The sequence below is a fragment of the Branchiostoma lanceolatum genome, chromosome 9, assembly GCF_035083965.1.
Source record: "Branchiostoma lanceolatum isolate klBraLanc5 chromosome 9, klBraLanc5.hap2, whole genome shotgun sequence".
NCBI classification, from domain to species: Eukaryota; Metazoa; Chordata; class Leptocardii; order Amphioxiformes; family Branchiostomatidae; genus Branchiostoma; species Branchiostoma lanceolatum.
In genome coordinates, this window is record NC_089730.1 from 8,244,208 (window position 1) to 8,258,367 (window position 14,160).

Consider the following 14,160-nt stretch of genomic DNA (forward strand, 5'->3'; position numbering starts at 1 on the left):
TCTATACATACAAACAGTCAAGGGGATATAAATTTATCAACGTATACATAAATGTATATGAATAGATACATGTATTATTAAATCAACATGTTGAGTCTAACGTATCATTCACACCATTGATTCTAAGGTCTAACATTCTTTGATACATATTTGACCTATATGTAAACAGTAAGGGTTATCCCCCACCCCCCAAGAATGTACTTGAATCCATCTATCGAATGGGGTGTATCAAATTCTTTTGAACAAACAGAAAAAAAGGTGAACAGCTTTGTGCGTTTATCATCATATCGTGAACATAAACATTGAAGAACAGCATGCATCGAGTCGACTAGGATTCGCCTGACTCCAGCATAGAAATCTGGGCCTTTGCGTTAGAGTGAATTGTTTTCGGAATAAAAGCCTTTTTGACGTGGGTACTGATCCACTCATATGTATTAAGGTCAGAGGGGATTTGGTTACCACAATAATTGTAACGTGGCACCATATGAAGACTTACTGAGAATCATAAGGCAGTCTGTATGGTCGATAACTGGAACATGAAATTGCTTACATAGCTTTCCATTTGTCTGAATTCAAATTTGACGATCATCACCAATGTTTCCACACATGAAAACCTCATTTGCAAGGCTTTGGTATTGGTATTGGTTTATTGCACAAAGCATATGGCAGCCTAACGGCTGAATTGCACGCTCTTTACATAATATTACTGCAACACTTAAAACAATTAACTGTAAACATCAAAACACTAATTAAACACTAAAATCGCTCTAGGCGTAGTTTTACTTACTACGATGATATAATAATTATAAAAACGTATCATATAGGATAAAAAGTGCTCGCAACAAGTGCCCAGTCAGTTCACAACAAGGGAAGTCTCAATATATATACGGTAACAATCCGTGAAATCAATAGAAAGTTCTTTGTTACGTGGACAATTTTATACAAAGGAGCTTTAAAGCAGATTCTATTTGATCCCCTAGCCAAGGACATTAGATCCTGATATCGTGTTTGAGGAGACGATTGACAAGGGTGTACGTGTCACCTAGCAGCACGCTTTAGCTCAGCGCTTGGGACACAAACACAAACATTGACCAGGGCAGGAGACTGCAAGCTTCAAACCTAAGACACCCTCTTGGTCTTAGTCTTACGTCAAGTGGGTAACTCCAGCCTACAGGACAAGGCGTTTGTGTCACCAGCCTTCAAGCAGACGCACTTTGCGAAAAGGTTCACTCATCTTTTTTCTTCCTTAATTAGTGTTTAGTGCAGATCCTATAATGGGCTTTTAGGCCACATCAGAAGCAACTAGAGTTCCACGACCTCATACCTTCGCCGAATAATATCAAAATTATCGACTGATGCAAGTATCATATTCCCGCCATTTACCAATATGGCGATATACAGCATTTTCTTATCAATCATTCAATGTAGGTCTTCATTTGCCGAAATGATATTTATCGATATTTCCCTCTTTTCCAGTGACATATGTCACATGTTTGAATATCGATTACGGTTTGGCATCCAGGTATCAAATATGATGTAAAACAGTTACTCGAGCAACTGGATAGATTTTGAAAACACAGTGTATATACAATCAAATATACACATTACTATTAGCTCTTGTTTTGTATAATTAGCATCTCACTTTGTCAATCATCAAATTCAATTTCAAACAAACTCACACACATACAAAGCCTGCTGCAGATGAATCATTTTCGAACTTGACCTCCGTTCCCACAACCGCTTCTCACCTACCAATAATCATGAAGATCCAGCAACGTTTCCGTCACTTTTTTGCCTACATAAAAGCACACAAACATGCAAAGTCCGCTGCAGTACTGTTGGAAAACGCCAGGTTAACGATTTTTGAACTTGACCTTTCTTTGCACAACCACTACACACCTATCAAAAATCATGAAGATCCATCAAAGGTTTCTCGAGTTATGCTCTTGACATACATACAGACCCACCCCACAGCTGGCGTGACCGAAAACATAGTCTTCTCGGCGAAGATAATTACATCGCCATTACTTGAAAATTGAAAACACGACAAGAGCGACACATGTCATTGCAAGTTATTATTATCCAAGTGTATTCAAGTGTATTAAAAGACACTATCATTATTGCTAGGAATTGTAATTTTCTGAAGTCCTTGCTACTACATAAATTCCAATATACATACAGTTGTCATCTTTAACTTGTTGAAGGTCGAAATAGAAATACTCATCAGAGCAAGTAATTTTTCACTGTCCTTGCTCGTAGACAACGCTTTCAAGAATGATTGACTAGTAACTCATATGTAGACTGTGAATAACGATTGTTCAGTCGTCGGGAAACTAAGAGAAAGGTCTACATCGCCGTAATTGGTCAATATCATCTCGCGCAGAGCGGCAAACCGCCTGGCGAGGAATGATGGTAATGGTGTTCAACCACGCAGTGACCACCACCAACTGTCCATCCGGTCCACAAGCAAGCCCCCATGGGTTTTTCATACTAAACACCGTGCGGACAAATTCGCCGCGGCTAGTGAACATGTCTATCCTTCTAGTTTTCATGTTGGACACGAAGATGTGACCCGAACTGTCCGTACAGATACCTTTAGGGTAGAACAGTTGACCTTCACCGCGCCCTTTGATGCCGAACTGGAAAACCTTGTCTCCATCGCGGGTGTACAATAGGACAGTGCCACGCGTTACGTCCGTAAAAAGGATGTTTCCTTCATTACTGAATGCGACGTAACCACTTTCTACGCCACGAACCAACTGGAATCTATTGTATAACGAACCATCGGGTAGATACACGAAAATTGTCGCAGGATAAGCGGCCACAGCGATGATGTTGTTTGGTGCGTGCAATGGACGAAGTGACAGCAGAGAACTTAGTGGAGATTGTGCATATTTGCTGGCCGCTTTGGCTGTACTGTACTACATACAGATCGTATCTTTTATTACTTCCCACTACCCATACAAAACCCTTTGCGTCAATCGCAACATCGTCAGGGGGAATCTTCTTACCCGCTGCTTCAGTTTTAAAGAGGCGGAGAAAGTCCCCATACTTGTCGAAGACTTGGATTCTTTCGTTGCCTAAATCTGCCACATATATTTCATTCTCAGCAGATACGTCCACTCCGCGGGGATAGTCGACTTGTCCTGGGCTTCTTCCCTTCCCTCCAAATGTAGACATGTGAGTCACGATTCCACCATAGCTTTCTGAAACCAGTGATTTAAGTAAGTGTTACTTTACCAAATCCGGAATTTTACTTATATCTCTCTAGCATCAATAGAAAAAATATTGGATGCTGGCACTGAGTATGTAGCCTGGAATCCAAACCTATTATAGTTCCCGAGTAATAGCGGGAGAGAGACTCGGGAGCTATAATAGGTTAGGATTCCAGGCTTCTGAGTATGTATTAATGCCTTGTGTACATCTTTTGCTGCCAGATAATGATAAACGAATACGCCGGGCTCAAACAATTATCTACAACTCATAACCCATACTGGCAAAAGCGTTGTTCGGTGGCCGCTCATCAAGCCTTCATTAGCTGTTTCATCTCCCTCATTACAATATCTACAAACAATTTGAGAAAAGCAAATTATCAGAAAGTCTAGATCTGCTTAACTCAGAAAAGACGGGGTATCTCCTCAAGGCTTGTTTCTCTCAGTACATTTTGTGATCTCAAACCAAATATATGGTTTCGGCCTGTTTCTGTACGTCCCCTTGTAGTGTTTGAATTGCCTTCCAATATTCTCTTTCTTGTTTTAGTTTACCTTACTGATATATGGATAAACGCAGCCTTAACTCTATGGGCTTGCTGGCAGACGTATTCGTACTTTGAAGCATAAGTAATGAAAACACAAGCAATGAAAACGAAACTGAGCACATGGAAGACGCCTTTAAACCAAAAAGACACAGAAAAGCAAGACACATATCTGCTTGAAGATCTAGATTTTCTTTGCTTGTCTTTGAAGATGCCTTACCTGAGGAGATGGATGCTGTAACAACACCTTTGGTCCTCACAGGCAGGGTCGGGTCGAACGGCATCGTCATCTGGTGGGAGGGTATCTTTGACGTTGATGTCAAAGTCGTTGTGACAGAAGCCGTTGTGGTAGAAGTCGTAGTCGTAGTCGCAGTCGTAGTCGTAGTCGCAGTCGTAGTCGCAGTCGTAGTCGCAGTCGCAGTCGCAGTCGCAGTCGTAGTCGTAGTCGCAGTCGCAGTCGAAGGCACCGTCGCAGTCGTGATCGTAGTCGCAGTCGCAGTCGCAGTCGTAGTCGTAGTCGCAGTCGTAGTCGTAGTCGCAGTCGTAGACACCGTCGTAGCATCTGAAGTCAGCATCGGTGCTAGGTCCGTGCTTGGAGTAGAACCTACAGATCGTACAATCACCTCATAAAACATACATCTTGCCAAGTCCAAAATAACAGGTGGGACAAGGAAAAATATCAATAGCAATTTGAACAATGAGATAAAAAGAAGCAAATATAATTTTGTCTACGTTACAATAAAGGCGTGCAGTTCTATCTGTACTTCAAAACAAAAATGAAATGAAACATCGATCGATAAAGTGATAGGTGGTTAAAAAGAAAGGGAAAGGCAGCCTGTGGTCATTGTAGATATCTTCCCTTCCACTCGCTTACCCCATCCCACCAACTTTTATAATCATATTAACTGAGTTTACCTTCTGAGCTGTAGAAGGTTGGTGAATGTGTTTCACCTCGTGGGTTGTTTATAGTTCCTATCTGTAATAGAATGATATTTCTGTTATACGATTGCTGTTTCTCTTGTGATATCCAGCCGGGCTAATTGATAGGTGCACTGGTGGTTTACAACTGGACCAAGGGTGGTCAGCTGTTCATGAAATAATATCTAGTCAGTTATCTAGTGTACGGTGATACCTGATTAAGACCTGCTCAACTTAAGTGTCCTCGTAATACAGAAGATGAAACGCACAGTGGAACAAATTAAAGAAACGCCAAAAAAGCGATTACTCAAACAACTGGATATGATTTTGGAAATGGTCAGACGTTTCAAGTAGCATCCACTACTTTTCGTCAGTGACTGTGAGCAAGATCAGTCGAACAGAGTGAAGGAGGCAATATATGAGAGGATATAGAATCCAACCCTCAACAGGAAAGGAGGGCTAAGGGTGGAACTGTCTGGCACTTGGGACATAGCCTTGGGGGCAAACCAGCTTTAGTTCCTATATCAAAACAATAGGAGCTATTGTCCCCTTTTACTTCAACCTTGTCTCGAGTTGTCTAATTTGCTTTCTATTGGACCTTCTAAAAATTTGTCTTCTCTTTATTTGCATATCAATTCATAGTTCGTGGTTATAAACCTGCTGTTCGACTGATCTTGCTCACAGTCACTGACGAAAAGTAGTGGATGCTACTTGAAACGTCTGACCGTTTCCAAAATCATATCCAGTTGTTTGAGTAACTGCTTTTTTGGCGTATCTTATTACCTGGATGTCTAATCTTCATCGACGTAAATTAAAGAAAGTTTGATTGAGTCGATGGCTCATCATTGTGGCAACTGCACTGCATATGCGTATGTAGGTATGGACAATCAACTTGACGTATAGCATTGAATATCACGCTTGAGTAAAAATGACCCTTGAAGTAATACTTTCAAAAGTCATAGAAGTATATTACGTTCATGACAACAAAAAATAGAAGACATAGGCTTGCCTTTTGAGAATCCTGCTTGTCGTTTAAGTATAAGGCGCCGAGGATTCCGCCGGAGACCAATAATGCCAGGACCACAAATGTTCCTACAGCAACGCACACTTGTCGATTTGAATACTCTGATAAAACAAATGACGTGAAAATGTCAAAACAAGAAAGAGACGGCTCTTTTGAAATAGAATTAGTCATTAAGGTTTCCAGTACAACTACAATTCTTTCTTAATCTGTTGATGAGAAAACAATAAAAAGTCAGAAAGCCAATTAAGCCAGGGAGGAAACCTTAATACAAGAATACTTTGAACTAGTGAAAACAAAGGTGTAGCAGATACATGGGCAATGTCTTCATTTTAATCTATTGCTAGACGAACGTGTTTGTTATAGTCAAGCAGAATAGCAAACCTTTAGGTACATGTATCAGAAAGAGAGCAATGCCTTGAAATGAAAACAGCACTTACCACGAGCTGCTTGTTGAGGAACGTTTGGCATGTGCATTGCGTTTGGGATGAGGAAGTTTGGAATGGAACTCGGATCTTGTTGATGACGTGTTCTCCAGTGATGTCGAATTCTCTGTACGTTACTGTCGTTTTGGACAGAGGCTGATGTGTCAGCATCATTCACGAGCGCGTCACGTCGTGTTACGTCAGTCATGTCATATTGGTACATGTAGGCGACAGCATATGGTGTGATATCGACGTCACCATATGCAGTATGGTATGTTCTTCTGTTGTCATCTGCACCATCAGTTTCATGGGATACATCCTCATCATCTTCCTGATGTCTCACAGCGTATGGCGTACCGCCACGATTCTCGTCATGCGTCTGATACCGGACAGCATATGGTGTGATATTGACGTCATCAGGGGCATTATGGTATGTTCTTCTGTTGCCATCTGCACCATCAGTTTCATGGGATATTTCATCCTCATCATCTTCCTGATGTCTCACAGCGTATGGCGTACCGCCACGGTTCTCGTCATGTGTCTGATACCGGACAGCATATGATGTGACATCGACGTCATCAGGAGCAATATTGAATGTTCTTCTGTTGCCATCTGCACCATCAATTTCATGGGATATTTCATCCTCATCATCTTCCTGATGTCTCACAGCGTATGGCGTACCGCCACGGTTCTCGTCATTTGTCCGATACCGGACGGCACATGATGTGATGTCGACGTCATCAGGGGTAGTATGGTATGTTCTTCTGTTGCCATCTTCACCATCAGTTTCATGGGATATTTCATCCTCATCATCTTCCTGATGTCTCACAGCGTATGGCATACCGCCACGGTTCTCGCCATGTATCTGATATCTGACAGCGTATGGCGTAATGTAGAGTTCGTTGTTAGAAGGTCTGGATGTGGATTTAGGACGCACTGAGGGAACAGCGTTTACTTCTACAGAGGCATCATGAGTTATATCATCTATTTCTTCGTTTTCAGCTTCAGCATGACTTGTTGTGAGTTCGTTATTGTCATCGTCATCATGACCCTCCCTGTGTGTAGATGTCAACAGCTCGATGCTGGGTTTGCCATCGCTGTTAGCCGGCCTGTGTGTGGATTCAGAGCAGACGTCTGTCTCGTATATATGATTTGGGTTGCAGACGTTCTGCGGGTATTCTATATCAGTGTCGTTGGCGTTTGGCGCGTACGTCGGATTTGGGCTAGTGTGATTTTGCGAGTACATCAAATCAGGGTTTAGGGTGTCCTGGTCACACTTCGGATTTCGGTAAAGTACACCTGGAGGATGTCGGATGTCACGCATGTTGCTGTCATCACCAACAAAGCCTGACATGTCAGCGTTGTTTCCGGATCCGTCACTTCCGCCCTCAGCTGTGACTTCAGTTGCCGCAGACAGGTTGGCATAATGATCGCCGTCGGTATTTTCATGACAGTTGCTAGTATTAGGGATGGAGGGATCGCCATGTCTGTCACCTGGCCTGAGGTTAGTTTGCCGAGTTCCACAGTCCGTACTTACACTTGCTTGCTTCATATCGGTTTGGAGAGGATCGTGCTTCAGTCGTCTGGATGCGACGTCGGGGAGTTCTTCAGCCATTGTTTCAACAGGTCTTGACGATATGGCGGCTGTGTGTCTTTCTGATACAGAGGTGCGATTTCTCCGGGCTATATAGCAGCAGCACACTTGTTACCTCAAACAGACTGTCACAGTGGGTGTCAACCTATGTTGGTAATCCCAGCATTTCACTGGGCTTAGTTTGCTTCTGAAGACGATTGAGTTTGAGGGTTGATGCGGATCAGACTCCACAATAAATTTGTCTGTTTTACTGATTGCATTTTCACATCATAAGCGTGGTTAAAGTCCGTTCTATTTCGAAGTTTAGATTTAAACATTACATTCAGTACCGAAAATCCCCCGGGATATCGGCGTAAGTCCTTGTAGCTTAGTGAGCACATCTAAATCGGGGATTGTCTAGTGCCTGTTCGAAACTTTGCCTTTGAAGATCATGCGACTTTCACGTTAACTTTATGTACTAAAGTTTGCGAAAGCGAAAGTCACGGTTTCATCCTGACGAAGTTCAGCAGTTAGCTATGCTGTTTTAAGGAGACAAGTAGACAATTCAAAACAATCATCTTAGTCACTGACGAAAGATAGCGGATGCTGTCTGAAACGTCTGACTGTTTTATCCAGATGCTTCAGTAACTGTGTTTTTTGGCACTCATCTTAGTCTTCATACAATTCTGAAATGCCCCTTTTCTTGGCACATGAAACGTACTGATCATGTTTACTTTGTTCGGCTTCAAGATGTGAAGTTATTTTTACCCAATATTTAGAGAGAAAGTCTTGCGCACCAGTCGCACTCGTCGACCCTACGTAGCAATGGCGACGTCTGTCGGTTAATGTAATTTCTGCAGCATACCTGCTATCGTTTACTTTTAATGTCTCCTGCACGTCTGATGCAAAACATATTCCGATTGGTCGACGGTTGCATTGGTGACGTGATATACGTAAGCGGGAAATTTCAAGATGGCTGACTGCGAGAGGATAATTTTTCTCGAGACTGGCGTCCGTCCTATTGTACCTCTAGTGCAGTGCCGCTCATCTGGCCGCTTCCTTGCAGAATTAACAGGTACAAGGCTTTGCATTTGACTGTATCTGAGCCATGTTGCTGGATTACAGATGTGTAAACCACATGAAGATGTTATTCCTTGATCCAATTACAAGTACTCGCCAACATCGTCACCGGGAGATTCAAATTACATTTATCATTACGTCAAGGGAAAGCCACTATTTGGCAGGAAAGCAATCGGAGGTGTGAACCGAAGCTAGAATTGGATGGATAACAGGTAAAATTACGATCAAGGTAGCATCTTTGGTCGAAGCAATTTTCGGAATACAAACAAAGAGAATTCGATCCTCGTCTGCAGATGATGATAATGCACTTACATATCGCTAGAGGTCGCTGCACTGCTGTATTTATTATCTCCACCGCGAACTGATGTTATGCTTCCGTTTATTGTTTGTTTCTTGTCTTGATGATGAACAGAATAGCATAAGAGGTATGAAAGTATTTTGGTTTACATGTGGTGAGCAGGTCTTATCTTTCGGAAAGATCTGTGGCATCGCGTGTCGTAATGACAGGGTGTTTGGCCCAGAAACCAGAGGTCCTGGGTTCGAATCCGCTGACATGCCCCTTTGGAAAGGCACTTAACACGACTTTCTTCACTTGGATGAAATGGAGCCGTCCAGATATGCAGCTTGTACTGTTCAGCACCAACCTGCAGTTTCCCGGGTAGGTAATACAAACATACAAACAAACAAAGTAGCAAGATCTGGGTAAGGGTACTCAGCGATATATCGAGAGAGTTTAACTTGCATTTGATGACGATGAGTTGAACGGGGATTTATCCCAACAGAGATTCCTGTTGCAAACTGAATTCGATTTCACCCTTGTGTGGCGTAAATGGTAGGCGTTCCATGCTGAGAATGCCATGTCTGCAGGACAGAAGATCAAAATTTGGAAACCTCACTACCTTTTGCGTGTGCATGTTGCCTAGGTGCCTTCCTACTTTAGTTTTCATATTTTGTGGCAAGATTTCGTCCTTCTTTGGGTACCTTTGTGTGTTTGCCTCGTCGTCGCCACAATTAAGGGTACACGACAGGCCGTCCGTTGGACAACCAAGAGCGCTGCCTGGTTTTCACCTTTCCTGTCGCTGTTGGGGATAGACGAGATCATATTAATAATGGCGTGTTGAGGTTCACTCTTACAGAAGTGCACAATCTCGCTAACGAAGCGAGTGTTCCCCCTGCTCTCGTCATGCGGAGACAGTTCTGTCAGCTCTTGATTGTTCCGGACAGTTCGACAGCAATCTGCGTTGGAAAGTTGCCATCGATGAATTGTAACACGAACGTATACTGTAAATGCAGAAATGTTCGCGATGGTTTCATGTTTGCAGTTTTCGCGGTGAACTCTCCAGTGCGAACTTAAAACCACAGCGAAACTTTATACCCACCTATGACTGTAGCGCTACTATTATACTACAGCGAACACTCCATTTTCTCCCTACCGCAAAATAAAAACCACGCAAACTTAAATGAATTCACAGTATCTGCTACACTAGTGGTCAGAGCAGCCTTCGTTTTATGCCTGCTTGTTAGCTGCTGATTCGGTTGACTCCATGTGTGATTGTGTTACTGGTTCGTTATCCTCGTGTACGAACTTTAGAACGCACATGTTGAACTTTTCCAAGGTCAACGGAGAAAACGGGGTATGCACAGTCACTCGTTCTGCTGCACTAATTTTGCATTTAGTTATACATATCTTCTGTGGTACACTTCTAAATGTCTTAAAAACCTTTAGACTTTAACAAACTACGTTAGCAATTGTACTGTGTTATTCAACGGCAATATATGCAATACAATGGTTTTTAGAAGAACTGAGAGAGCAGAAGTCATTCTATGGTGGTAGAAAAACGAAAATGCAGTCTTTGTGGGATTATTTCTGTATAATCTCAGTGAGTCCTGAAAGGGGCATTATCAAAACGATATGGAGAAATTGGAATGTACGGCAATTAAAACAATTGGACTCATCGAAATGTTCAACGGAATCGACTTCCAACTGCACTTGTCGACACGAGGCTTTGTGTTAGTGTGACGTCAGTAATGGGTCAAAGGTTGTTGGCAGTCTATATCGCCCCCCGTCACTGTTAAGAGAAGGTTACCAAAAAAGTAATGAACTTCGTTTACTTTGACAAAGAGCAGACCATGATATGGAGGAAATATTGTGCAAACAAATTGTGTGACGTCAACAATGGGTCAAAGGTTGGGAGTCTATATCGCCCCCCCCCCCGTCACTGTTAAGAGAAGGGTACCAAAACAAATTAATGAACTTCGTTTACTTCGACAACGAGCAGGCCATGATATGAAGGAAATATTATGCATACAAATCATTATGAATATGATCAGACTTGGAGAGTCTCCAGAGAAGTATTGTGCGAGACTTCAAGCCAAAACAGCCGACATTGATGTATGAATCCAGCTTCACCTCAGCGCCTTCGAGTCGCCACGAGTCATGTGGTATTCATTTACTTTATAGCAACGTTCTAACCAGCCCGACCTTTCTTAAGTTATGACAAACGAGCCTGATGAAAATCAGCTTATGTGTCTAGACAAGGGGCTGCTCTACTTAACTTGAGTTCCACCCAAATCCCACCTACATAGGCCACAGACAATGTATCATAAAATGCTGTAACGTGATTTGTCGGAGGTTCAAAAGGAGTTCAATTCCGTCGTGACTTTACGAACTTTACGTGCATCAAAATGAACCCCTTTTTCAAGCGAAATGTTCATTTTAGTATAGTTCTGAACTCTACCCGTATACACAGAAAGGCATCTGAGTCCACGGTTCAAATTAGATCAATACAAGAAAGGAGGAATTCTCCCTAATGACACGGAGTCTAACGACTGATGTCAAGAAAGCTTTTAACGGCTTTAGCTTAAGGACAAATACACTTCACGATAGCTCCTATGTGGGAAAGCACTTTACATTACATACCAATGTGATATAGACTTTCCAAGGTCGTCCAAACTATCCGTTCAGTGTGTTAAACTTGTAGTATTGTGTTTGACGAGAATGGAAAGTTACAGGCCTTTCAGAGTGTATCGTTTTGTATATGTGGTTAAAACTCTTGAAGTCTACAGGTCTTTCACCTGTTGCGATTGGTCCACTACGTCTTTCCATTATCTAACAACATATGGCCGCCATAACATATGGCATCCATACAAACCGCTGGATACCACAATGATAACGTGAAGAGATATGGAAGAGATGTTCCAACTTTAGTGAGTTTGAGAGACAGCCAGATGATTTGTATGCAAGATAGCAAGAAATAAATTGCAAATACTGTTAGATAAGGCCCAAATTTCGCCTACCTGGAGAGTAAACCTCAAGGTTTTGTCAGGATCCGCCTAGTTGACCTTGACCTTTCCTGTACGACGAGCGAACATGTTGAGGGCGGCGCTGCAACATGACAACTTGTGACTGATGTTGTTGTTGAATATTGCCTTTGGACGGAAATATCAAAAAGACAATTTGTTCTCCGTAATTGAGAAGTTAGGTTGCTCAAGGCTGCTGGTAAGGTGAATTATTGCTTTGTGTCAATGATATCTTCCTAAAGTAATAAGTAGTCAGCATATAAGTCATGAAATATTAGGTTCCTTTGATAACATCACACACACACGCACACACACACACACACACACACACATACGCATACGCCTCCTCGATATCTCTAGCTCTCTCTGACACACACACACACACACACACACACAAACACACACACACACACACACACAGACACCCCCACACAAACACACATAGTCTTCCATACAAACACACAAACACACACACACACACACACACACACACACAAATACAAACACAAACACAAACACATACGCAAGGTCCTTTGTGTTCCTTCACTAGAGGAACCTACGATGACTATCTGTAATAATTACCTTATCTGCAACCTGGCGTGACTGATGTACCTTATCAGAATTCCTAAACCTCTACTTTGTCAAACTGATGTCTAAATCTCTTGATTGACGTCCACCGTAAGTCTGATTTGACAAGATAAAAACCTTAACATTTATTTTTTCTTGAATAGTCATTTGCGGCGTTGGGTGGGTTCGCCATCGATTCACTTTTCATTTCCATAAATTTGTACTTTAAAAGCGAGGTACATTACATGAGAGAGGTGTGTATGGAGTAGGGTATTTGAGTGTATCATCTCGATCTATAGCACCAAGGGGATAGATTGATGGCTGCATCAACTCTTATGTTGAACACTCGGAGAACTAAATGGCACGGCTTTCAGTACCAAGGACAGAGATTGAAGTAGTTGCAACACTCGGCAATGCTCTCAAAGCGCTGGTTTTAGTGTCCTTGTTGGAACCACTGTAGGCGTTTAGGAACGGTATGACTGAAAGGCGCTATTATAGCCACAATGCTTTTGTAGCGTTGCAGGGAATCCCAGCCGAAAGCAGCTTTGTCACACCATCAGAATATAAAGATTATGCCTAAAATTTAATAACACATGTTAGACTCAAATATAACACCTCTTTCGTGTCAAGCTCAGGCGAGAATATAATATGGTGCTTTTACATGTTTTGCCTCCAAGCGGCCAACGATTCTATATGGTACCATTTTCACACTCTTCAAATGTAAGAAACACAGACGAAACTTGCCGTGTAGGCGTCAATAACAAAGACGCTCTCCTATTACAAGTCCCAGATACCTGTATTTCCCCTTCTACATGTAATCCGCCCAAGTCTCCAAAAGACGGCAAACATATATCACCTGCAAATCTTAGCTAGCGGTAGTTATTACCTTCACTCGACACCCTATCCAGATATTCCGACACAAACTTTGGCAAACTTCCCGCACAGAAAACGATACATATGTACACCAGGCGATTTCAGCTCGGCATTGATTCGCAGTCTATCACAAGTTAGTCTCCAAATGTGTTCTAAAAGATGACACCCAAGCCATTTGAATTCGATAAGAGTTTAATGTGTTGAATCTTCTATGGCCCCGGAGACAATCTGGGACGATACATAATTGATGAAATGGAGATTTACCTGGTTTTGCACCACGTAATGTTGGATTGAAAGATATGTACCTCTGTATCAATTCCATACTTACGCACGAATTTATACTAAAATCTCAATCAGGTGTCTAATGCTTTACCTCCAAGACTCATATCTTTAGCAAACAATGTGATGATTGTTGACTGCGTGATGATAAGGTCTCTGTGTCGCCAAATATCATTGATAGTGTACTTGAAATTTTCATGAATGCAATGTAAATAAAGAGATCCTGTCATCACAAGTTGTAAGCGCAGCAAGCTCAAACTTTGCAACAAACGTTTGTAACAAAACATCCTTTGAACCGAGACGGGGGGCGATATTGACCTTTGACCCATTGCTGACGTCACACGTACGCCAAGTCACGTGTCCAGAACGA